Source organism: Oncorhynchus keta, chromosome 13 (assembly GCF_023373465.1).
Source record: "Oncorhynchus keta strain PuntledgeMale-10-30-2019 chromosome 13, Oket_V2, whole genome shotgun sequence".
In the NCBI taxonomy this organism is placed as follows: Eukaryota; Metazoa; Chordata; class Actinopteri; order Salmoniformes; family Salmonidae; genus Oncorhynchus; species Oncorhynchus keta.
The window spans coordinates 37,398,056-37,425,078 of NC_068433.1; the positions used below are offsets into that span (position 1 = coordinate 37,398,056).

The 27,023-nt window shown below is 43.2% G+C and overlaps 1 long non-coding RNA gene across 1 annotated transcript; it reads left to right on the plus strand.

Moving 5' to 3' along the window:
* Positions 1-23,495: 23,495 nt before the first annotated feature.
* Positions 23,496-24,388, plus strand: LOC127906898 (uncharacterized). Its single transcript, XR_008063057.1, has 2 exons — positions 23,496-23,570; positions 24,317-24,388. It is a non-coding gene; the product is annotated as an uncharacterized LOC127906898 (long non-coding RNA).
* Positions 24,389-27,023: the final 2,635 nt, after the last annotated feature.

Below are 27,023 nucleotides of genomic sequence, written 5' to 3' on the forward strand. Positions count from 1 at the left end.
TGTGTTGGCAGCAGCCACTCAATGTTAGTGGTGGCTGTTTAACAGTCTGATGGCCTTGAGATAGAAGCTGTTTTTCAGTCTCTCGGTCCCAGCTTTGATGCACCTGTACTGACCTCGCCTTCTGGATGATAGCGGGGTGAACAGGCAGTGGTTCAGGTGGTTGATGTCCTTGATGATCTTTATGGCCTTCCTGTAACATCGGGTGGTGTAGGTGTCCTGGAGGGCAGGTAGTCTGCCCCCGGTGATGCGTTGTGCAGTCCTCACTACCCTCTGGAGAGCCTTACGGTTGAGGGCGGAGCAGTTGCCGTACCAGGCGGTGATACAGCCCGCCAGGATGCTCTCGATTGTGCATCTGTAGAAGTTTGTGAGTGCTTTTGGTGACAAGCCGAATTTCTTCAGCCTCCTGAGGTTGAAGAGCGCTGCTGCGCCTTCTTCACGACGCTGTCAGTGTGAGTGGACCAATTCAGTTTGTCTGTGATGTGTATGCCAAGGAACTTAAAACTAGCTACCCTCTCCACTACTGTTCCATCGATGTGGATAGGGGGTGTTCCCTCTGCTGTTTCCTGAAGTCCACAATCATCTCCTTAGTTTTGTTGACGTTGAGTGTGAGGTTATTTTCCTGACACCACACTCCGAGGGCCCTCACCTCCTCCCTGTAGGCCGTCTCGTCGTTGTTGGTAATCAAGCCTACCACTGTTGTGTCGTCCGCAAACTTGATGATTGAGTTGGAGCGTGCGTGGCCACGCAGTCATGGGTGAACAGGGAGTACAGGAGAGGGCTCAGAACGCACCCTTGTGGGGCCCCGTGTTGAGGATCAGCGGGAAGAGATGTTGTTGCCTACCCTCACCACCTGGGGGCGGCCCGTCAGGAAGTCCAGTACCCAGTTGCACAGGGCGGGGTCGAGACCCAGGGTCTCGAGCTTGATGACGAGCTTGGAGGGTACTATGGTGTTGAATGCCGAGCTGTAGTCGATGAACAGCATTCTCACATAGGTATTCCTCTTGTCCAGGTGGGTTAGGGCAGTGTGCAGTGTGGTTGAGATTGCATCGTCTGTGGACCTATTTGGGCGGTAAGCAAATTGGAGTGGGTCTAGGGTGTCAGGTAGGGTGGAGGTGATATGGTCCTTGACTAGTCTCTCAAAGCACTTCATGATGACGGAAGTGAGTGCTACGGGCGGTAGTCGTTTAGCTCAGTTACCTTAGCTTTCTTGGGAACAGGAACAATGGTGGCCCTCTTGAAGCATGTGGGAACAGCAGACTGGTATAGGGATTGATTGAATATGTCCGTAAACACACCGGCCAGCTGGTCTGTGCATGCTCTGAGGCGCGGCTGGGGATGCCGTCTGGGCCTGCAGCCTTGCGAGGGTTAACACGTTTAAATGTCTTACTCACCTCGGCTGCAGTGAAGGAGAGACCGCATGTTTTCGTTGCAGGCCGTGTCAGTGGCAATGTATTGTCCTCAAAGCGGGCAAAAAGTTATTTAGTCTGCCTGGGAGCAAGACATCCTGGTCCGTGACTGGGCTGGGTTTCTTCTTGTAGTCCGTGATTGACTGTAGACCCTGCCACATGCCTCTTGTGTCTGAGCCATTGAATTGAGATTCCACTTTGTCTCTGTACTGACGCTTAGCTTGTTTATATTCGGACATGTTACCAGACACCTTGCCCTGATTAAAAGCAGTGGTTCGTGCTTTCAGTTTCACGCGAATGCTGCCATCAATCCACGGTTTCTGGTTTGGGAATGTTTTTATCGTTGCTATGGGAACGACATCTTCGACGCACGTTCTAATGAACTCGCACACCGAATCAGCGTATTCGTCAATATTTCCATCTGACGCTTAATACGAAACATGTCCCAGTCCACGTGATGGAAGCAGTCTTGGAGTGTAGAGTCAGCTTGGTCTGACCAGCGTTGGACAGACCTCAGCGGGAGCCTCTTGTTTAGCTTCTGCCTGTAGGCAGGGATCAGCAAAATGGAGTCGTGGTCAGCTTTCCCGAAAGGGGGCGGGGCAGGGCCTTATATGCCTTATAGAGTAACAATGATCCAAGGTTTTTACCACCCCTGGTTGCGCAATCGATATGCTGATAAAATTTAGGGAGTCTTGTTTTCAGATTAGCTTTGTTAAAATCCCCAGCTACAATGAATGCAGCCTCCGGATAAATGGTTTCCAGTTTGCAAAGAGTTAAATAGAGTTCGTTCAGAGCCACCGATGTGTCTGCTTGGGGGGGATATATACGGCTGTGATTATAATCGAAGAGAATTCTCTTGGAAGATAATGCGGTCTACATTTGATTGTGAGGAATTCTAAATCAGGTGAACAGAAGGATTTGAGTTCCTGTATGTTTCCTTCATCACACCATGTCCCGTTAGTCATGAGGCATACGCCCCGCCACTCTTCTTACCAGAGAGATGTATGTTTCTGTCGGCGCGATGCGTGGAGAAACCCGTTGGCTGCACCGCCCTGGATAGCGTCTTCCCAGTAAGCCATGTTTCCGTGAAGCAGAGAACGTTGCAGTCTCTGATGTCCCTCTGGAATGCCACCCTTGCTCGGATTTCGTCAACCTTGTTGTCGAGAGACTGGACATTGGCAAGAAGAATGCTGGGAAGTGGTGCGCGATGTGTCCTTTTTCGAGTCTGACCAGAACACCGCCTCGTTTCCCTCTTTTTCGGAGTCGTTTCCTTGGGTCGCTGCATGCGATCCATTCCGTTGTCCTGTTTGTAAGGCAGAACACAGGATCCGCGTCGCGGAAAACATATTCTTGGTCGTACTGATGGTGAGTTGATGCTGATCTTATATTCAGTAGTTCTTCTGGACTGTATGTAGTAGTATGTAATGAAACCTAAGATGACCTGGGGTACTAATGTAAGAAATAACACTTAAAAAAACTAAAAACTGCATAGTTTCCTAGAACGCGAAGCGGGCGGCCATCTCAGTCGGCGCCGGAAGTTACAGGATTATGAGGAAAACATTAAGATCCACAACATTTATTCCATGGGACAAAACTAGGTCCAGCGTATGACTGTGACAGTGAGTGGGTCCAGAGACATGTTGGACAAAACCCACTGAGTCGATGATGGCTCCGAAAGCCTTTTGGAGTGGGTCTGTGGACTTTTCCATGTGAATATTAAAGTCACCAAAGATTAGAATATTATCTGCTATGACTACAAGGTCCGATAGGAATTCAGGGAACTCAGTGAGAAACGCTGTATATGGCCCAGGAGGCCTGTAAACAGTAGCTATAAAAAGTGATTGAGTAGGCTGCATAGATTTCATGACTAGAAGCTCAAAAGACGAAAAACGTCATTTATTTTTTTGTAAATTGAAATTTGCTATCGTAAATGTTAGCAACACCTCCGCCCTTGCGGGATGCACGGGGATATGGTCACTAGTGTAGCCAGGAGGTGAGGCCTCATTTAAAACAGTAAATTCATCAGGCTTAAGCCATGTTTCAGTCAGGCCAATCACATCAAGATTATGATCAGTGATTAGTTCATTGACTATAACTGCCTTTGAAGTAAGGGATCTAACATTAAGTAGCCCTATTTTGAGATGTGAGGTATCATGATCGCTTTCAGTAATGACAGGAATGGAGGTGGTCTTTATCCTAGTGAGATTGCTAAGGCGAACACCGCCATGTTTAGTTTTGCCCAACCTAGGTCGAGGCACAGACACGGTCTCAATGGTGATAGCTGAGCTGACTACACTGACTGTGCTAGTGGCAGACTCCACTATGCTGGCAGGCTGGCTAATAGCCTGCTGCATGGACTGCACCCTATTTCATTGTGGAGCTAGGGCAGTTAGTGCCCTGTCTATGTTCATAGATAAGATGAGAGCACCCATCCAGCTAGGATGGAGTCCGTCACTCCTCAGCAGGTCAGGCTTGGTCCTGTTTGTGGGCGAGTCCCAGAAAGAGGGCCAGTTATCTACAAATTCTATCTTTTGGGAGGGGCAGAAAACAGTTTTCAACCAGTGATTAAGTTGTGAGACTCTGCTGTAGAGCTCATCACTCCCCCTAACTGGGAGGGGGCCAGAGACAATTACTCGATGCCGACACATCTTTCTAGCTGATATGCACGCAGAAGCTATGTTGCGCTTGGTGATCTCTGACTGTTTCATCCTAAGATTGTTGGTGCCGACGTGGATAACAATATCTCTATACTCTCTACACTCGCCAGTTTTAGCTTTAGCCAGCACCATCTTCAGATTAGCCTTAACGTCGGTAGCCCTGCCCCCTGGTAAACAGTGTATGATCTCTGAATGATTCGTTTTAAGTCTAATACTGCGGGTAATGGAGTCGCCAATGACTAGAGTTTTCAATTTGTCAGAGCTAATGGTGGGAAGCTTCGGCGTCTCAGACCCCGTAACGGGAGGAGTAGAGACCAGAGAAGACTCGGCCTCTGACTCCGACCAGCTGCTTAATGGGGAAAACCGGTTGAAAGTTTCTGTCGGCTGAATGAGCGACACGCTGCGGGGACTGTGCCAGGGGATTTATACTACTATCTGTACTTACTGGTGGCACAGACGCGGTTTCATCCTTTCCTACACTGAAATTACCCTTGCCTAACGATTGCATCTGAAGCTGGGCTTGTAGCACAGCTATCCTCGCCGTAAGGCGTACAGCGACTACAATTAGAAGGCATCATGTTAATGTTACTACTTAGCTTCGGCTGTTGGAGGTCCTGACGAACCGTGTCCAGATAAAGCGTCCGGAGTGAAAATGTTGAGGAAAAATAAATAAATATATGAACGGTAATTAAAAAGTGAAAACCGTAAAGTTGTCAGGTAGCAAAATAGGTTGGCAACAAAACGCACAGCAACTCGAAAACAAGCCTGCAAGTTGTGACCGGAAATGACGACAATGCCATCAGTATGGCTGATGGCATTGTCATGCTGGAGGGTCATGTCAGGATGAGCCTGCAGGAAGGATACCACATGAGGGAGGAGGATGTCTTCCTGTAACGCACAGTGTTGAGATTTCCTGCAATGACAACAAGCTCAATCCGATGATGCTGTGACACACCACCCCAGACCATGATGGACCCTCCACCTCCAAATCGATCCTGCTCCAGAGTACAGGCCTCGGTGTAACGCTCATTCCTTCGACGACAAACGCAAATCCAACCATCACCCTGGTGAGACAAATATGTGACTCGTCAGTGAAAAGCACTTTTTTCCAGTCCTGTCTGGTCCAGCGATGATGGGTTTGTGCCCATAGGCGACGTTGTTGCCGGTGATGTCTGGTGAGGACCTGCCTTACAACAGGCCTACAAGCCCTCAGTCCAGCCTCTCTCAGCCTGTTGTGGACAGTCTGAGCACTGATGGAGGGATTGTGTATTCCTGGTGTAACTCAGGCAGTTGTTGTTGCCATCCTGTACCTGTCCGGAGGTGTGATGTTCAGATATACCGATCCTGTGCAGGTGTTGTTACACGTGGTCTGCCACTGCGAGGATGATCAGCTATCCGTCTTGTCTCCTTGTAGTGCTGTCTTAGGCATCTTACAGTACGGACATGGCAATTTATTGCCCTGGCCACATCTGCAGTCCTCATGCCTCCTTGCAGCCATCACGCATCCTTGCAGCATGCCTAAGAAACATTCACAAAGATGAGCAGGGACCCTGTGGATCTTTCTTTTGTGTTTTCAGAGTCAGTAGAAGGGCCCCTTCAGTGTCCTAAACTTGCATAACTGTGACCTTATTTGCCTACCGTCTGTAAGCTGTTAGTGTCTTAATGAACGTTCCATAGGTGCATGTTCATTAATTGTTTATGGTTCATTGAACAAGCATGGGAAACATTGTTTAAACCCTTTACAACGAAGATCTGTGAAGTTATTTGGGATTTTTCCGAATTATCTTTGAAAGACAGGATCCTGAAAAATGGAGAGATATATACATATATATTTGACACCAGTCAAAAAGTTTGACCACCTACTCATTCAAGGGTTTTTCTTTACTTTTTGTATTTTCTGCTTTGTAGACAAACAGTGAAGACATCAAAACTATGAAATAGCACATATGGAATCATTTAACATGTAAAAGTCTTAAATCAAAAAAATATTTTAGAATCTTCCAAGTAGCCTTGACAGCTTGGCACACTCTTGGCATTCTCTCAACCAGCTTCATGAGGAATGCTTTTCCAACAGTCTTGAAGGAGTTCCCACATATACTGAGCACTTATTGGCTGCTTTTCCTTCACTCTGCGGTCCAACTCATCCTAAACCATTTCAGCCTGGCGGTGTGTTTTGGGTCATTGTCCTGTTGAAAAACAAATGAAAGTCCCTCTAAAGCAAACCAGACAGGATGGCGTATCACTGCAGAATGCTCTGGTAGCAATGCTGGTTAAGTGTGCCTTGAATTCTACATAAATCACTGACAGTGTCACCAGCAAATCACCCCCACACCATCTCCATGTTTCACGTTGGGAACCACACATGTGATGTTCATCAGTTCACCTACTCTGCATCTCACAAAGACAAAGTGGTTGGAACCAAAAATCTCAAATTTGAACTCATCAGATCAAAGGACAGATATCCACCGGTCTAATGTCCATTGCTCTTGTTTCTTGACCCAAACATGTCTCATCTTATCTGTGTCCTTTAGTAGAAGTTTCTTTGCACCAATTTGACCATGAAGGCCTGATGTCGGCCAAAAATGTCATATCGGTACATCGCTAATCACAACTGAAGTGGCCAAATAACTCCAAATGTAGCCTATAGGTCCAAGACTGCTGGAACATGGTTGGAGAGCCCATAGACTAGAGCCTAGTGAAATGTGTTCTTATAAGCACAGTCATTGCGCAATCACATGTGAAAACAGAGATTTGACCAATGGTGGAAAAAGTACCCATTTGTCACACTTGAGTAAAAGAAACAATACCTTAATAGAAAATGACTCAAGTAAAAGTCACCCAGTCAAATTCTACTTGAGTAAAAGTATTTGGTTTGAAATATACTTAATTATCAAAAGTAAAAGTAAGTGGCTTATTAAAAACGTAACTGCACATAACCTCCATTCGCTATTGGAGTGCAGGCTATGGATTCCTTTTTCTGTGGGGCATTCTAAATCAAAAAATCATTCCACACATAGGCCTATAGCCTATTAATATAGCCTATGTAAAGACTAGATTAAATTGAGAATACTGCATGAGAATATTATTAAGTGCTTGTCAAATTGTGAATGAGAGATTGATGAAGTGTCTGCAGCCTGTGCAAGAAATAAAGAGCACTTCCCTTTCATGCGACTTTTCCAATCACCATTCGTTGCATCATGCAGCCTTAGAATGTATTAGAAATCAAAACATATAGCCTAACTTTTGTATCGCAACTAACGTTGCATAAATAACTCTAAATTAGGCATATAGGAGGACCTGTTTGTTAAACCCTCAACACAATAGCCGCATGAGCACTCTCCCCTCGAAACACATGCTCTCCTTCGAAAATCGTTTGGGGAGAAATATCCTGTCTATTTTAGTCAGCTATGTTCAATTGTATTCTTCTTACTGTAAAACAATAGTCTATAAAATAATGCCATGGGAATTGGAAGCAAATCTTGTCTGGTGAATGAACTAGTGTATGCCACAGCCATATGGCATGGCTAGATCAGGCCTAACATAAGGACTCCATGAAATAGGCTCCATTTCATCATATCATAATGTTTCTTCAAACCTGGCTAAACTTATGGATTTATTGTGATATATTAAATGACTTTATGAAACTTTTAAAATGTGGCTTGTAGGCTGTGTTTGGAAGCCAGAGATGCTAAATGTGTTTATGTTTATTAAGTCAATTAAGTCAGTTATTTGAATGACAGTCACGGCTGACAAAATGTCACGACTGCCACAGCCCTAATCCCAACCCCAGAGTGTAATGGGGATTTAAGAAAACAGCTAAAGCTAACCCAGTCACATAAAACTCTATGAAACCTTTTAATTTTGTTTCAGCTATTTTACATTGACATTTATATCCATATTTCACCTGGTCATAAAACTGTCAAACTAGCCATTTATCTCTCTAAGGCAGGGTAGAAGATCATGTCATATTTTGCAACATTGTTGCCAGGTCTGAGTGACAAACAGCAAGGTTCATACAAATTATTGGCGGTCGGCGCATTTTTTTTTTTAAATGAGCATTCACGCAGTTCAATGCAACATCGATAGATTACATTTACATTTAAGTCATTTAGCAGACGCTCTTATCCAGAGCGACTTACAAATTGGTGCATTCACCTTATAACATCCAGTAGAATAGTCACTTTAAAATAGTGCATCTAAATCTTACAGGGGGTGAGAAGGATTACTTATCCTATCCTAGGTATTCCTTAAAGAGGTGGGGTTTCAGGTGTCTCCGGAAGGTGGTGATTGACTCCGCTGTCCTGGCGTCGTGAGGGAGTTTGTTCCACCATTGGGGGCCAGAGCAGCAACAGTTTTGACTGGGCTGAGCGGGAACTGTACTTCCTCAGTGGTAGGGAGGCGAGCAGGCCAGAGGTGGATGAACGCAGTGCCCTTGTTTGGGTGTAGGGCCTGATCAGAGCCTGGAGGTACTGAGGTGCCGTTCCCCTCACAGCTCCGTAGGCAAGCACCATGGTCTTGTAGTGGATGCGAGCTTCAACTGGAAGCCAGTGGAGAGAGCGGAGGAGCGGGGTGACGTGAGAGAACTTGGGAAGGTTGAACACCAGACGGGCTGCGGCGTTCTGGATGAGTTGTAGGGGTTTAATGGCACAGGCAGGGAGCCCAGCCAACAGCGAGTTGCAGTAATCCAGACGGGAGATGACAAGTGCGACAGGGTGTTGTCCAGGATCACGCCAAGGTTCTTAGCGCTCTGGGAGGAGGACACAATGGAGTTGTCAACCGTGATGGCGAGATCATGGAACGGACAGTCCTTCCCCGGGAGGAAGAGCAGCTCCGTCTTGCCGAGGTTCAGCTTGAGGTGGTGATCCGTCATCCACACTGATATGTCTGCCAGACATGCAGAGATGCGATTCGCCACCTGGTCATCAGAAGGGGAAAGGAGAAGATTAATTGTGTGTCGTCTGCATAGCAATGATAGGAGAGACCATGTGAGGTTATGACAGAGCCAAGTGACTTGGTGTATAGCGAGAATAGGAGAGGGCCTAGAACAGAGCCCTGGGGGACACCAGTGGTGAGAGCGCGTGGTGAGGAGACAGATTCTCGCCACGCCACCTGGTAGGAGCGACCTGTCAGGTAGGACGCAATCCAAGCGTGGGCCGCGCCGGAGATGCCCAACTCGGAGAGGGTGGAGAGGAGGATCTGATGGTTCACAGTATCGAAGGCAGCCGATAGGTCTAGAAGGATGAGAGCAGAGGAGAGAGAGTTAGCTTTAGCGGTGCGGAGCGCCTCCGTGATACAGAGAAGAGCAGTCTCAGTTGAATGACTAGTCTTGAAACCTGACTGATTTGGATCAAGAAGGTCATTCAGAGAGAGATAGCGGGAGAGCTGGCCAAGGACGGCACGTTCAAGAGTTTTGGAGAGAAAAGAAAGAAGGGATACTGGTCTGTAGTTGTTGACATCGGAGGGATTGAGTGTAGGTTTTTTCAGAAGGGTTGCAACTCTCGCTCTCTTGAGGACGGAAGGGACGTAGCCAGCGGTCAGGGATGAGTTGATGAGCGAGGTGAGGTAAGGGAGGAGGTCTCCGGAAATGGTCTGGAGAAGAGAGGAGGGGATAGGGTCAAGCGGGCAGGTTGTTGGGCGGCCGGCCGTCACAAGACGCGAGATTTCATCTGGGGAGAGAGGGGAGAAAGAGGTCAGAGCACAGGGTAGGGCAATGTGAGCAGAACCAGCGGTGCCGTTTGACTTAGCAAACGAGGATCGGATGTCGTCGACCTTCTTTTCAAAATGGTTGACGAAGTCGTCTGCAGAGAGGGAGGAGGGGGGGGGGGAGGAGGATTCAGGAGTGAGGAGAAGGTGGCAAAGAGCTTCCTAGGGTTAGAGGCAGATGCTTGGAATTTAGAGTGGTAGAAAATGGCTTTAGCAGCAGAGACAGAGGAGGAAAATGTAGAGAGGAGGGAGTGAAAGGATGCCAGGTCCGCAGGGAGGCGAGTTTTTCCTCCTTTTCCGCTCAGCTGCCCGGAGCCCTGTTCTGTGAGCTCGCAATGAGTCGTCGAGCCACGGGGCGGGAGGGGAGGACCGCGCCGGCCTGGAGGATAGGGGACATAGAGAGTCAAAAGATGCAGAAAGGGAGGAGAGGAGGGGTTGAGGAGGCAGAATCAGGAGATAGGTTGGAGAAGGTATGAGCAGAGGGAAGAGATGATAGGATGGAAGAGGAGAGAGTAGCGGGGGAGGGAGCGAAGGTTGGGACGGCGCGAGTAGGGGCAGTGTGGGAGGTGTTAGATGAGAGCGAGAGGGAAAAGGATACAAGGTAGTGGTCGGAGACTTGGAGGGAGTTGCAATGAGGTTAGTGGAAGAACAGCATCTAGTAAAGATGAGGTCGAGCGTATTGCCTGCCTTGTGAGTAGGGGGGAAGGTGAGAGGGTGAGGTCAAAAGAGGAGAGGAGTGGAAAGAAGGAGGCAGAGAGGAATGAGTCAAAGGTAGACGTGGGGATGTTAAAGTCGCCCAGCACTGTGAGAGGTGAGCCGTCCTCAGGAAAGGAGCTTATCAAGGTATCAAGCTCATTGATGAACTCTCCGAGGGAACCTGGAGGGCGATAAATGATAAGGATGTTAAGCTTGAAAGGGCTGGTAACTGTGACAGCATGGAATTCAAAGGAGGCGATAGACAGATGGGTGAGGGGAGAAAGAGAGAATGACCACTTGGGAGAGATGAGGATCCTGGTGCCACCACCCCGCTGACCAGAAGCTCTCGGGGTGTGCGAGAACACGTGGGCGGACGAGGAGAGAGCAGTAGGAGTAGCAGTGTTATCTGTGGTGATCCATGTTTCCGTCAGTGCCAAGAAGTCGAGGACTGGAGGGAGGCATAGGCTGAGATGAACTCTCCTAGATTTAGGCAAGTACATGATACTTAAATTTTCCCTATACGTTTTTCAACAGAATCGACGGAATGAATACATCCCTGATTTCACGTAAACAGCTCACTTTCATAGCCAGATACAAACAGCTTGTTGTTTTCCAACTCGCAGCTACACGCTCTCCTCCTCTCACCTGTTCCCTTCGCTTATGGACTTCAATGCACAACACATCAGCTGTCTGTGAACAGTCAAATAAAACCCCTTCCAAGCCAAACTTTAATTTCTTAACAACTACATCTTTGTCACCATATTATCTAAAGTAATGTCATAGTCAACATAGCTAATATAGTAAACCCGCTACAATCATGCAGTACAGTCAGTAAAGCAATTAGCAGTCACACCAGTGGGCCCAGTTTGCAATAAATTAGTCAAACCAAAAGCTTACCTTGACTTGGAAGAGTTCCACTGTTGGATAGCCATCGCCAGCTAACTAAGATAGTGAAAGTAGAACGTAAATATAGCTCCTGCTCGCTCCTTCATATTTGAAGAAATACATTTGTTCAAAACTGTTTAACTATTGTCTTTCTTTTTGAGTCAACTACTTACCACATTTGATGCACTGCAGGGCTAGCTGTAGCTTATTCTTTCGGTACTATATTTATTATCTGATCATTTGATTGGGTGGACAACATATCAGTTCATGCTGCAAGAGCTCTGGTAGGTTGGAGGATGTCCTCCAGGAGTTGTCATAATTACTGTAAGTCTATGGAAGTGGGTGAGAACGATGAGCCTCCTAGGTTTTGTATTGAAGTCAATGGAAGCTAGCTTCCTCTAGTTACACCATGGTGCTACCCTACAGAGTCATGTTCAGGCTATTGTAGACCTTCATTGAAAAACAGTGTGTTTTAATCAATTATTTGGTGACAGGAATATATTTAGTATAGTTTTAGCTATGAAGGATAGCTTTTTAAATGCTTCACTATTTTTATAAAATTCACTTAGCATGGTACTCCACTGATACAAACCTGTGCTGTTTAAAACAAAGTGCTAGCTAAAAGCAAGAGGAAATAATGTGTTTAATAAAATCACAGATTTAAAAAAAAAGGGGTTCTACCACTGAGTGTGCAAAATATTAGGAACAAAATATTGAGTTGCACCCCCTTTGCCATCAGAACAGCCTCAATTCGTTGGGGCATGAACTCTACAAGGTGTTAAAAGCATTCCACAGGGATGCTGGCCCATGTTAACTCCAATGCTTCCCACAGGTGTGGCAAATTGGCTGGATTATTGCTCAACATATTAAGGAAAGCAAAGTTGATCATTTAATTGAAATATATGAAGCCAAAGTCATATAATAAACTACAGGCTAGAAAAAGAATGTATATTTTATTAAAATTTGAGCTTGTTTGTTTGTTTGTTAGCTAGCTAACGTTAGCTAGCTTACGTTAGCTTAGTAAACAGAAAGCTAGGCTACTTTAATTTGCCTCTTTACAAGCTCGCCAGCCAACTCTTTCAAATAAACATACTTTTTATTATAGGATATGCCAAATAGAGCTAGAGACCCAGCTTGACATTGGAAATGAGCTAATGGTTACTTTTATTTCAGTGTGGAGTCAATTGAGGGGACTATGTTTCATGAAGCCAGTAGAAGACTGTTGCTGACTGAGAATAGCCTAGTTAATGATTACGTTACTCTATGTTTTGCTCAATCTGGCAGTAACCCCAGAACTATCATTTGTCTTTCGGCTGCTGCTGACAACCGCATATCAGTAAGATGTTCCTCAACATTATAGTAATTATACGTGTATGTTTGCATAGCATTTTGATTTCGTTTTGGCAGATTAACTCATGCTTATTTCTGAAGATTAACTTGTGTTTTTACTCATTATTTATTTTTTCTCTGGAACCAGCAACATATGTACTTATGTACAGTACTTATGGTAGGTAGCCCAGCGGCTAAGGAGTTGGACCTGTGGCTGAAAGGTGGCTGGTTTGAATACTGGTCCGGACGCTGGAAAAGCGGGCAGAATTGATCTGATAATTGGAGGGCTGTTGGGTTCACATTCTCTTAACATTACCCAACCGTTGGGCACTTGTGCAAGGCCCTTAACCCCACAACATGCTCTCCATCCAGGGGCGCTGCAACTGTATGTGTGAGGTCTGCTGTTTGGGGGGGTTGGGAACTGAGCAGAAGTCACATTTTCTTTGTTCGCTGTGACTAATGGATAAAGTTCTATTGTATTGTAAAGAGGTCAGCCAGAGTTGACATGGGCCATCATTCAAACAAAGAGATGCCTATGCTGTGCTGGTATTCTTTAGTCCAATATTGAATTGTTTATAAAATTACAGTATATTCTTAGCAAAAAAATATTACTATACTGAACAAAAATATAAACGCAACATGTAAAGTATCACTAGCCACTTTAAACAATGCTACCTAATATAATGTTTACATACCCTACATTATTCATCTCATATGTATACGTATATACTGTACTCTATATCATCTACTGCATCCTTATGTAATACATGTATCACTAGCCACTTTAACTATGCCACTTTGTTTACATACTCATCTCATATGTATATACTGCACTCAATACCATCTACTGTATCTTGCCTATGCCGTTCTGTACCATCATCCATTCATATATCTTTATGTACATATTTTTAGCCCTTTACACTTGTGTGTATAAGGTAGTAGTTTTGGAATTGTTAGCTAGATTACTTGTTGGTTATTACTGCATTGTCGGAACTAGAAGCACAAGCATTTCGCTACACTCACACTAACATCTGCTAACCATGTGTATGTGACAAATAAAATTTGATTTGATTTGAGTTGATTTGGCCCCATGTTTCATGAGCTAAATAAAAGATCCCAGAAATGTTATATACTCACAAAATGCTCATTTTTCGAAAATGGTGTGCACAAATTTGTTTACATCCCTGTTAGTGAGCATTTCTTCTTTGCCAAGATAATCCATCCACCTGACAGGAGTGGCATATCAAGAAGTTGATTAAACAAAATGATCCTTACAAAGGTGTACCTTGTGCTGGGGACAATAAAAGGCCACGCTAAAATGTGCAATTTTGTCACAAAACAAAATACCACAGATGTCTCAAGTTTTGAGAGGATGTGTAATTGGCATGCTGACTGCAGCAATGTCCACCAGAGATGTCGCCAGATAATTTTATGTTAATTTCTCTACCATAAGCCGCCTTCAACGTCATTTTAGAGAATTTGGCAGTACGTCCAACTGGCCTCACAACCGCAGATCACCTGCAGGATCATCTGAGACCCGTCACCCGGACAGCTGATTAATCTGAGGAGTATTTCTGTCTGTCATAAATAACTTTTGTGGGGAAAACCCATTCTGATTGGCTGGGCCTGGCTCCTAGTGGGTGGGCCTGGCTCCAAAGTGGGTGGACCTATGCCCTCCTATGCCCTCCCCTCCCATCCATGGCTGCGTCGCTGCCCAGTCATGTGAAATCCATAGATTAGGGCCTAATGATTTTATTTCAATTGACTGATTTCCTTATATGAACTGTAACTCAATAAAATCATTGAAATTGTTGCATGTTACGTTTATATTTTTGTTCAGTATATTTAATAGCAGTAGCCATCATAAATGGCACCATGCAGGTTTCTACATGGAACCATTTTGGTTCAGTGAAGAAGAACTTCTAGGGTTCTAATCAAAGAACCCTATAAGCGAGTACTATATAGAACTTTTAGGGGTTCCATATATGAATCAAGCGATAGAACCCTTTTTTTCTAGGAGTGTACTGTATACTAAACAGTACACTCCTAGAAACCTAGGTGCCTGAGGCTATATCCCAAGCCCTGCTGAGAAGAGACAGGAGGACCAAATGTCTATCTCTTCACAGTACATCATTGAATAGGAAGCTCATAAAGACTAGAGGTCGACTGATTAATCGGAATTGCTGATTAATTAGGGCCGATTTCAAGTTTTCATAACAATCGGAAACCGGTAATTTTGGAATCCGATTTTTGTCTATTTTTATTTATATATTTTTTACACCTTTATTTAATCTTGATTTAACTAGGCAAGTTAGTTAAGAACACATTCTTATTTTCAATGACGGCCTAGGAACGGTGGGTTAACTGCCTTGTTCAGGGGCGGAACGACAGATTTTTACCTTGTCAGCTCAGGGATTCAATCATGCAACCTTACAGTTAACGAGTCCAACGCTCTAACCACCTGCTCACGAGGAGCCTGCCTGTTACGCGAATGCAGTAAGAAGCCAAGGTAAGTTGCTAGCTAGCAATAAACTTAATCAATCATAATCACTAGTTATAACTACACATGGTTGATGATATTACTAGTTTATCTAGCGTGTCCTGCGTTGCATATAATCGATGCAGTGCGCATTCGCGAAAAAGGACTGTCGTTGCTCCAACGTGTACCTAACCATAAACACCAATGCCTTTCTTAAAATCAATACACAGAAGTATATATTTTTAAACCTGCATATTTAGCTAAAAGAAATCCAGGTTAGCAGGCAATATTAACCAATTGAAATTGTGTCACTTCTCTTGCATTCATTGCATTCAGAGTCAGGGTATATGCAACAGTTTGGGCTGCCTGGCTCATTGCGAACTAATTTGCCAGAATTGTATGTAATTATGAGATAACATTGAAGGTTGTGCAATGTAACAGGAATATTTAGACTGATGGATGCCACCCGTTTCACTGAAAGAATAAACGTCTTGTTTTCAAGATGATAGTTTCCGGATTCGACCATATTAATGACCTAAGGCTCACATTTCTGTGTGTTATTATGTTATAATTATGTCTATGATTTGATAGAGCAGTCTGACTGAGCGATGTTAGGCACCAGCAGTCTCATAAGCATTCATTCAAACAGCACTTCCGTGCGTTTTGCCAGCAGCTCTGCTGTTTATGACTTCAAGCCTATCAACTCCCGAGATTAGGCTGGTGTAACGATGTGATGTGAAATGCCTAGCTAGTTAGCGGGGTGCACGCTAATAGCGTTTCAAACGTCACTCGCTCTGAGACTTGGAGTAGTTTTTCCCCTTGCTCTGCATGGGTAACGCTGCTTCGAGGGTGGCTGTTGTCGTTGTGTTCCTGGTTCGAGCCCAGGAAGGAGCGAGGAGAGGTACGGAAGCTATACTATTACACTGGCAATACTAAAGTGCCTATAAGAACATCCAATAGTCAAAGGTATATGAAAACAAATCGTATAGAGAGAAATAGTCCTATAATTCATATAATAACTACAACCTAAAACTTCTTACCTGGGAACATTGAAGACTCATGTTAAAAGGAACCACCAGCTTTCATATGTTCTCATGTTCTGAGCAAGGAACTTAAACATTAGCTTTCATACATATTGCACTTTTACTTTCTTCTCCAACACTTTGTTTTTGCATTATTTAAACCAAATTGAACATGTTTCATTGTTTATTTGAGGCTAAATTGATTTTATTGATGCATTATATTAAAATAAGTGTTCATTCAGTATTGTTGTAATTGTCATTATTACAAATACATTTTTAAAATCGTCCGATTAATCGGTATCGTCTTTTTTTTGGGGGGTCCTCCAATAATCGGTATCGGCATTGAAAAATCATAATCGGTCAACCTCTAATAAAGACTGCACACAGATGCCACTAATGAACAAGACAATTACCTGTGCTGACATAAAGAATACTGCATGCCGGAGATCAAATCATATCTCTCTATCTGAGACTTAGAGTGGGATAGAGTGGAGACTGAAAAGGGGTCTAGAATGTAACAAGGTGGATAGATTATTGAAATATCTGGTGTAATCTCTCACAGGCAATAATAGTGGGTAAATTCTGTTAATATAAGGAGACCGGCGGGCCCCATGATGCAAAGCTATATCTGTACCAGCCAATAACACTATGTGAAGTGCTTGCTGGCTAAACCAATGTCATTTTTGATTATTATTATTATTATTACCACCCTCCAGTGTATTTACAAAAAGAGACCGTTCCAGTTTCCTCCTACGCTATTGATGTACCGAACGTCGTTGTGATATTGGATCTGAGTCGCTTCTTGCTTTGTGAGTGTAGATGGTGCAGGGAACAATACTGTCTCTGTGTGAGGGGATATTGTTGGGATCTTCAAGTAGACTCATATAAAATTGGCAGCAGTTCAGATGTGTGGGAGTCATCTTAAAGAGCAAAGCTGGGGTGAATAACTCATTCTGCTTGGTTCATCGCTTTTGTTTCAGATTTTTGGTATGGAGGTTATCCACACACATACAATGCATTCGGAGAGTTTTCAGACCTCCTGACTTTTTCCACATTTTGTTACGTTACAGCCTTATTCTAAAAAATTTTTTTTTTAAATCCTCATCAATCTACACACAATACCACTTAATGACAAAGCAAAAAAAGGTTTTTGGCAAATGTATAAAAAAATATTAAACTGGAATATCACATTTACATACAGTTGAAGTCAGAAGTTTACATACACCTTACACCAAATATATTTAAACTCAGTTCTTCACAATTCCTGACATTTAATCCTAGTAAAAATTCCCTGTCTTATGTCAAATAGGATCACGACTTTATTTTAAGAATGTGAAATGTCAGAATAATAGTAGAGAGAATGATTTATTTCATCTTTTATTTCTTTCATCACATTCCTAGTGGGTCAGAAGTTTACATACACTCAAGTAGTATTTGGTAGCATTGCCTTTAAATTGTTTAACTTGAGTCAAACGTTTTGGGTAGCCTTCCACAAGCTTCCCACAATAAGTTGAGTGAATTTCGGCCCATTCCTCCTGACAGAGCTGGTGTAATTGAGTCAGGTTTGTCGGCCTCCTTGCTCGCACACACTTTTTCAGTTCTGCCCACGCATTTTCTATGGGATTGAGGTCAGGGCTTTGTGATGTCCACTCCAATACCTTGACTTTGTTGTCCTTAAGCCATTTTGCCACAACTTTGGAAGTATGCTTGTCCATTTGGAAGACCCATTTGCGACCAAGCTGTAACTTCCTGACTGATGTCTTGAGATGTTGCGTCAATATATCCACATAATTTTCCTTCCTATTTTGTGAAGTGCACCAGTCCCTCCTGCAGCAAAGCACCCCCACAACATGATGCTGCCACCCCCGTGCTTCACGGATGGGATAGTAATTCTTCAGCTGGCAAGCATCCCCCTTTTTCCTCCAAACATAACGATGGTCATTATGGCCAAACAGTTCTATTTTTAGTTTAAAAGTATGATATTTGTCCCCATGTGCAGTTGCAAACTGTAGTCTGGCTTTTTTATGGCAGTTTTGGAACAGTGGCTTCTTCCTTGCTGAGCGGCCTTACAGGTTATCATATGGGACTCGTTTTACTGTGAATATAGATAATTTTGTACCTGTTTCCTCCAGCATCTTCACAAGGTCCTTTGCTGTTGTTCTGGGAATGATTTGCACTTTTCTCACCAAAGTACGTTAATTTCTAGGCGACAGAACGCGTCTCCTTCCTGAGCGGTATGACGGCTGCGTGGTCCCATGGTCTTTACACTTGCATACTATTGTTTGTACAGATGAACGTGGTACCTTCAGTCATTTGGAAATTGCTCCCAAGGATGAACGAGACTTGTGGAGGTCTACAATTTTATTTCTGATGTCTTGTCTGATTTCTATAGATTTTCCCATGATGTCAAGCAAAGAGGCACTGAGTTTGAAGGTAGGCCCTGAAATACATCCACAGGTACACCTCCAATTGACTCAAATGATGTCAATTAGCCTATCAGAAGCTTCTAAAGCCATGACATAATTTTCTGGAATTTTCCAAGCGGTTTAAAGGCACAGGCAACTTAGTGTATCTAATCTTCTGACCCACTGGAATTGTGATACAGTGAATTATAAGTTAAATAATCTGTCTGTAAGAATCTAAAATATATTTAGATTTGTTGAACAATTTTTTGGTTACTACACAACTCCATATGTGTTTATTTCATAGTTTTTTAGAATTTATTAGTTGGTTATTTTATAACAATGTTTTTACCCTTTTTTCTCCCCAATTTCATGGTATCCAATTGGTAGTTACAGTCTTGTCTCATCGCTGCAACTCCCGTACAGACTCGGGAGAGGCAAAGGTAGAGAGCCGTGCGTCCTCCAAAACACAACCCAACCAATTCACACTGCATCTTGACACAATGCCCACTTAACCCGGAAGCCAGCCGCACCAATGTGTCAAAGGAAACACAGTACACCTGGTGACTGTACAACCCTCCCCTAACCCGGACAACGCTGGGCCATTTGTGCACCGCCCCATGGGTCTCCCGGTCGCGGCCGGCTGCGACTGAGCCTGGACTTTAATCCAGAATCTCTTACTGGCACAGCTAGCACTGCGTTGCAGTACCTTAGACCACTGCACCACTCGGGAGGCGAGGTCTTCACTATTACTCTACAATGTAGAAAATAGTACAAATTAAGAAAAATCCTTGAATGAGTAGGTGTGCCCAAACCTTTGACTGGTACTGTATGTAAATAAGGTATTTCTGTTTTTTATTTGTAATTAATATGCAAACATTTCTAAAAAAACTTTTTCCGTTTTCTCATTTTGGGGTATTGTGTGTAGATTGGTGAGAAAAACGAAATACCTAATCCATTTTAGATTAAGGCTGTAACGTAACAAAATGTGGAAAAAGGGAAGGGGTCTGAATACTTTCTTTTTTTCTTTTTATACTTTGTTTTTATTGTAGGAACACAAAGAAAGAAAAATAAAGTCAAATAAAATATTTCAAAAAATATCTGGCAGTTACAGTGCACTTCATACCTTCATCATCATATTAGTTACATTGACATCTTTGAATTAGACCTTTTCCAAGTATGAAACCCATTTTCCCAGTATTCTTGACCTCTCTCCTGTTGAGTTCTTAAAGCAAAGGTCATACGCGCCATGTGGTGTATTTCTTCTACAATGTCTATCCATTGTGTCACTGTGGGAGGGTCTTTTTGTAGCCATTTCCTAGTGATAGCCTTTTTACTGGCTGCCAGTAGGACCTTCAAGTGTAAGTTATCAGGTATTTCACCCATGTACAAAGAAATGAATGTTTGTTCTATGTCAAATCCCATTATTTTTCCAATGTTAGATCTTATTTCTCCCCAGTCAGTTTCGATTGCAGGGCAAGTCCAAAAGATATGAGATTGGTCCACCCTCAATAGACCGCATTCTCTCCAACAAGGGTGTAGTGAGCCAGTCTGTTTTGATTTCAGTTTAGGTGTTATGAAGAAACGTATAACATTCTTCCAACAGAATTCTCTCCATGACCTTGAGTTGGTGGAGCTTTGTTGAGTCTCTAATATGTTCAACCACGTTTCATCAGTTATTTCAATGTTAAGTTCCTCCTCCCATTTATTTTTTATTTAGTTTGTAGAATGTTTCTTTGAGGATTGAATACCCAAGTAGAGATTTTAAATAGTTTTTTTGTTACTCCCCAAGTTGCATGCGTTAGTGAATACTTGGATTAATTTTGGAGGTGCTCGAGGGTCAGTCACTTTTATCTCCCTTAAGAAATAGTGTCGAACTTGTAGGTATCTGTAAAAATCTTGTTTATCCAAGCCATGTTTTTTTTAAACTTAGTTCCTGGAAGTTATCTAGGTTCCCATTCCTTATAATTGTACTGAATGATGTGATGCCTTTCTGCGTCCATTGTTTAACCCTGCTGTCCTGAGTTGCAGGGATGAAGCTGGGGTCATATGCGGACCAACTCACGTATCTAAATTATTTTGCTTAACTACCCTAAACCATCTCTTCAGAGAGAAATTAATCCACTGATTTTGTCTATTGTATATTTATTTTACCATGTCCTTATTTCCCAGTACTGACTGTATGGTTATCTCTCTGTCAAAGTAGTCTTGATGTCTTTCCATTTGGATTCGTATTCTGAATTGCACCAACACACCAGAGGTCTCAATTGGGCTGACACATAATAATCTTTTAGGTTTGGTAAGGCCATACCCCCACAGTTTTTTGGTAACTGTAATGTTGTATATCTAGTTCTTGGTCTCCTACTGTTCCTGATAAACCATGATATCCGTTTATCCCATTTCCTAAACTGTTTAGGCAGGATTTCTATGGGCAGTGATTGGAACAAATACAGTAACCTTGGCAGGATGTTCATTTTGATTGTTTCAATTCTACTACTAAGAACTAAGGGAAGTGAATTCCACCTGTCTAGGTCATCATATATTTTCTTGTTAATGTGATCGTAATTCATGCAAAGTTTGGGTGTAAAGTTTGGGTGTATCTTTTGGTAAATTTACTCCCAGATATTTAATGGATGAAGAGGTCCAGGTGAAGATATACCTACTCTTCAGCTCTTCATGTGGGGTATAATTATATACTAGGGCTTGGGTCTTGTGTACGTTAAGCACATACCCTGAATATGTTCCAAATGTTTGTAAACATCCATCAATCTAGGTACACTTGACCCTGGGTCTTTAAGGAATAACAGAACGTCATCAGCATACATGCATATCTTATGTTCCCTGCCTCTTATTGTTATTCCCTCTAAGGTTGGGTCCTGTCTTATTGCCTGTGCTAATGGTTCAAGGTACAAGGAGAAGAGTGCGGGTGAAAGATTACATCCTTGTCTTGCCCCTCACTCTAATTTTATCGTTCGTGTCAAATGTCCATTTATCTTTATTCTAGCGGTCGGACATGAATACAGTGTTTTGATGCACTGTATCACTTCTTTGTTGAAACCAAATCATTCCATGAATTGGAATAGGTAATCCCATCCCACTGAATCAAATGCTTTTTTCTGCATCGAGGCTGATTAATATTGCACTTATCTTATTCTGAGTAATGTGGTCCATGACATGTAGTGTTCTCCTTATATTGTCCTGTGTCTGCCTATTTTGTATGAAACCAGTTTGATCTCCGTCAATCAATTCTGGGATTATGTTCTCTATTCTTTTGGCTATTATTGATGCATATAGTTTAGAATCTGTGTTAAGAATTGCGATAGGTCTATATGAACTGCTGTAACGGTCGTCGTAGGTGGAAGGTGAGGACCAAGGTGCAGCGTGGTACGTGTTCATAATTATTTTAATAGAACACTGAAAATACAAAAACAACAACGTGAACAAACGAAACCGAAGCAGTTCTGTCTGGTACAGATACGAAACAGAAAACAACTACCCACAACTCAAGGGCGAAACCAGGCTGCCTAAGTATGGTTCTCAATCAGAGACAACGATTGACAGCTGCCTCTGATTGGGAACCATGCCAGGCCAAACACATAGAAATACAAACATAGAACAAAACATAGAATGCCCACCCCAACTCACGCCCTGACCAACCTAAAATAGAGACATAAAAAAGGAACTAAGGTCAGGACGTGACAACTGCATTCTTTCTTATCTTTACCCTCTTTTGGGATTACTGATATGATGGCCTCTCTCCATGACAGTAGGAGACCCCCCTCCCTCAGAGTCCAGTTAAAACAGGCCTTAAGTAGAGGTGCTAATTGTTCTCTGAAGGTCTTGAACCATTCTGAAGGTAAGCCATCAGTACCTGGAGACTTGTTGACTTTTTCTAGAGATATTGCTTTATTAATTTCTTCTGTGGATATTTCTAAAGTTAGTCTATCATCTTGCTCTGTCCCAATTGAGGGGAGATCAAGTGAGTTCAAAAAGTGCTCTATTGTCTGTACATCTGCCTTCTCTGATTGCTTGTACAGATTTGTGTAATATGATTCAAATACATTCTGTATTTCATCTCATTTGCATGTGATCTTTTTTGTTTTGGGGTCTTTATTTTGAAAATGGTATTCTGTGCTTGTTGTTTCCTGAGTCTCCATGCTAATAATTTGGTTGTCTTTGAGCCTGCTTCATAATATCATTGTTTCAGGAACCTTCTCTATAAATCTGGTCAATTTCCTGTTTGTCTTTTGAATCTCTCATAATATAAAAGGGTCTTTGTATTGACTATGAGATGGTTCTACGTTTCTTAGGGTTTCCTGTAATTTCAGCAGTTTCTGTGCTAATCTTTTTTTCTTGAGAGAGATGATGTGGCTATGATCTTCCCTCTCATAACCGCCTTAGCTGCATCCCACAATATAGCAGGAGATACTTCCCCATTATCATTATTCTCCAGATAGATGTTCAATTCTGTCTTTATTGATTCCTTGAATGCTGGATCATTCAGCATGCTTGTATTAAGTCTCCATATAGTACTTCTTGGTTTGCTATCAAGGTGTAGAGTTAGGTAAACTCCATTATGATCTGATCTCATAAGTCGATCTGCCCGATCATACAATCCTTAAGCCTGTGTCTATCTGCACTGTACATAAAAAAGTAGTCTAACCTGGAGTATTCAGTGTGGCGGGCTGAGTAAAAAGTATATTCCTTATCGGTCTTGTGGGTGTCACGCCATACTGTCACGTTCTGACCTTTATTTTCTGTGTTTTGTGTTTAGTTAGTATGGTCAGGGCGTGAGTTGGGTGGGCAGTCTATGTTTGTTTGTCTAGGTTTTGGGAATTTCTATGTTTTCCGGCCTAGTATGGTTCTCAATCAGAGGCAGGTGTCATTAGTTGTCTCTGATTGAGAATCTGCTAGTGGCCTGGGTTTCACTGTGTGTTTGTGGGTGATTGTTTCCTGTCTCTGTGTGTGCACCAGATAGGACTGTAATTTGAGTTTTCACATTTTTTTGTTTTGTTAGTTTGTTCATGTACCTGATAGCATTAAAAGTACCATGGAAAATTACCACGCCGCGTATTGGTCCTCTGATCCGTTTCGCCTCTCCTCCGGAAGAAGAGGAGGAAACTCCCGTTACAGAATCACCCACCACAATCGGACCAAGCCCGCGTGGTAAAGGACAGCGACGACAGCAGCAGCAGCATCAACAACAGAGGCCACCATCACAGGACTCCTGGACATGGGGAGCAGATACTGAACGGAGAGGGACCCTGGGCACGGGCTGGGGAAAATCGCAGCCCCAGTGGGGTCATTGAGAGGGTTGCCATGAGTGAAAGCCACGGAGGCGGGAAAATAAGGCGGACAAAGACAAGGGTGAAGTGGGGTCCGCGTCAGCGCCAGAACCGCCACCGCGGACAGACGCCCACCAGACCCTCCCCTATAAGGTCAAGGTTTGCGGCCGAGTCCGCACCTTTGGGGGGGTACTGTCACGTTCTGACCTTTATTTTCTGTGTTTTGTGTTTAGTTAGTATGGTCAGGGCGTGAGTTGGGTGGGGCAGTCTATGTTTGTTTGTCTAGGTTTTGGGAATTTCTATGTTTCGGCCTAGTATGGTTCTCAATCAGAGGCAGGTGTCATTAGTTGTCTCTGATTGAGAATCATGTACTTGGGTGGCTAAGTTTCACTGTGTGTTGTGGGTGATTGTTTCCTGTCTCTGTGGTGCACCAGATAGGACTGTAATTTGAGGTTTTCACATTTTTTGTTTTGTTAGTTTGTTCATGTGTACCTGATAGCATTAAAAAGTACCATGGAAAATTACCACGCCGCGTATTGGTCCTCTGATCCGTTTCGCCTCCCCTCTCTCGGAAGAAGAGGAGGAGACTCGTTACACATACATTGAGCAGTCCTAGATCCTGCAGTATCCTATTTACCTTTTTTGGCAACGAGGCTCATTTTCCTATTTTGGATTGTGCTGTCAATTTTGGAGTTTAAATTGTGTTAAAGTCCTCCACAGATCAGATTGCCAGTGGTTTCTGTGGCAATTAAATCAAACACCTTCTCCCGTAGAAGACCATGTCACTCCCTGGGGGTGAGTATACATTAAACAAATATGACTTCCTGTAGAAGATCATGTCACTCCCTGAAGTGCGTATACGATAAATAATGTAACTTCCTGTAGAAGACAACCATCCACTCACAGGAGTGCGTATACATTAAATAATGTAACTTCCTGTAGAAGATCATATTTACTCCTGGGGTGTATACATTAAATAATGTAACTTCCTGTAGAACCATGTCACTCCTGAAGTGCGTATACATTAAATAATGTAACTTCCTGTAGAAGACCATGTATCACTCCCCTGGGGTGCGTATACATTAAATAATGTAACTTCCTGTAGAAGACCATGTCACTCCCTGGGGGTGCGTATATACATTAAATAATGCCAACTCCTGTAGAAGACCATGTCACTCCCTGAAGTCTTGGCATTATTAAATAATGTAACTTCCTTGTTATCCAGTTTACATTTAACAAGTATAAATCTACCCTCGTTGTCTTTTATTTCTGACATAAACTCAAAATTAACTGAATTTGGGATCAAGATTGCAACTCCCCTTCTACCCATTTTGTAAGAAAGAAAAAAAAGAGTTCCTATATCCCATTTTCTTGAGTTTCAGTATTTCAGTGAGTTTCCTGACAGAATAAGTATGTCAACTCTCTCCCGTTTTCATCTTTGCTATTACCTTACTTCTCTTGATGTCATCTCTCAGTCCGTTTACATTGAGACTTATGACCTTAAATTTCCCATGATGCATCGATATAAATTTTTAAAAACCTGTGCACCATATCTGCCTGCTTATCATGAACCTAAAAATTTACGAAAAATCAAGAACGATAATAAAGTAAACCAAAGTGGGAAAATACTTTGGTATTTGGACTCCCATGTCATGACTGTCTCTTGCCTCTGCGGTATGAGGGGATGAGCCTGTCCACAGGATGGGCCCCTCGCTCAGATATGAAAATGCGTGACGTAGACACAAACAAGACCTGGTGGAACCGAAAATAATAAGGGCACCTATTTCGTCGCTTATACACATTGGTTAATTACAAGTGAAAAGTATATCGGTCATGCGTGCATATCATGAATCCTCCCCTTGATGTGCCCTTCTGTCGCCCCGTTGCCAATGTGTCATTACTCCTTAGCTAATATATATGTTATTAACGTGACGCTACTTAGTGTGTTCGTAAAGAACACATGCTTTTGGCTACTCACCCTTGTTCAGCATTGGGGGAAAATAGGGGATATATTTGACCTATTGTAATGTCAACCGTAACAACCCAAAGTCTTAACAGCTCGCGGTAACTATTAATTCTGTTAAATCCGATTCAGTGTCTTACATCTTCCCGTTGGAAATGCCCGAGTCGCTCTCGGATGCGAACGTCCTCTCGCCGAGATGGTTTCCCTCTTTCTCCATGACCCTGCTTGTCAACAATGATCCATGGGAGAGCTTGCTCGAGTCTTTCCGCTGGTGATGTCGCCTTCCACTGGGAAGCCCTTTGACTTCAGGTCCTCAGCCGCCTCGTCTGCATGCTCGGATGTAACTGGGCCATTTTCCAGAAATACCCGCATTTTTGCCGGGTATGGTGTTTGGAAGCGAATACCCTCCCCTTAAGTGCTTTCTTAATGGTGGTGTATTCTTTCCTTCTTTTCAGTATCTCTCCCGCGAAGTCATGATCAAAGAACACTTGTTGGCCTTGGAAGTTAACAGGCTTTTTCCAGGTTGCATGTAAGACTTTCTCTTTGACTGAGACTTTTAGGAACCGTACTACTATGGATCTTGGTGGGGCGCCGCTGGGGGGTTTTGAGGCCAGAGCTCGGGGTGCTCTCTCGATTCCCAGGTCAGTGTCATCTTCAAGTATGCCCTTGAATAGACCCTCCACGAAGTTGGGCACAGAGTCTTTTTCTGCACCCTCTACTATGTTATAAAGTCTAATGTTTCGACGTGAGAAACCTTCGAGTTCTGTCACTTTTGCCTGTAGTGCGTGTTGGCTTTTCAGTGACTGTTCAAGTATTTCCTTGACTGCGGAGTTCCATCTGTCCATGTTCTGAGTCCCCCATTCTTGTAGATATGCTGTGAAGTTGTAATTTGTTGTCTTCCAGTTTCTGGTTAATGTCCTTCTTGAACTCATTTAGTTATTTTCTTACATCTTCTCGAAGTTCCTCTCGTAAGCCTGTGAGCGCCTCGCGCAATTCCTCCTTCATCACCTCACGAAATGAGGGTCCTTGCTGCTGCTATCTTATTTGCGCTAGCATTAGCCATTTCGGGTTCATCGACGATTATATCTTCTGCTGTCTTGTTACGGGCTGTTGCTGTAGCTCCGCGACCTTTTCCTATTTTCCCCTTTTCCATTTTGCGTAAGTTATTATAATGCTCAGAGTAAATACTTGAATTT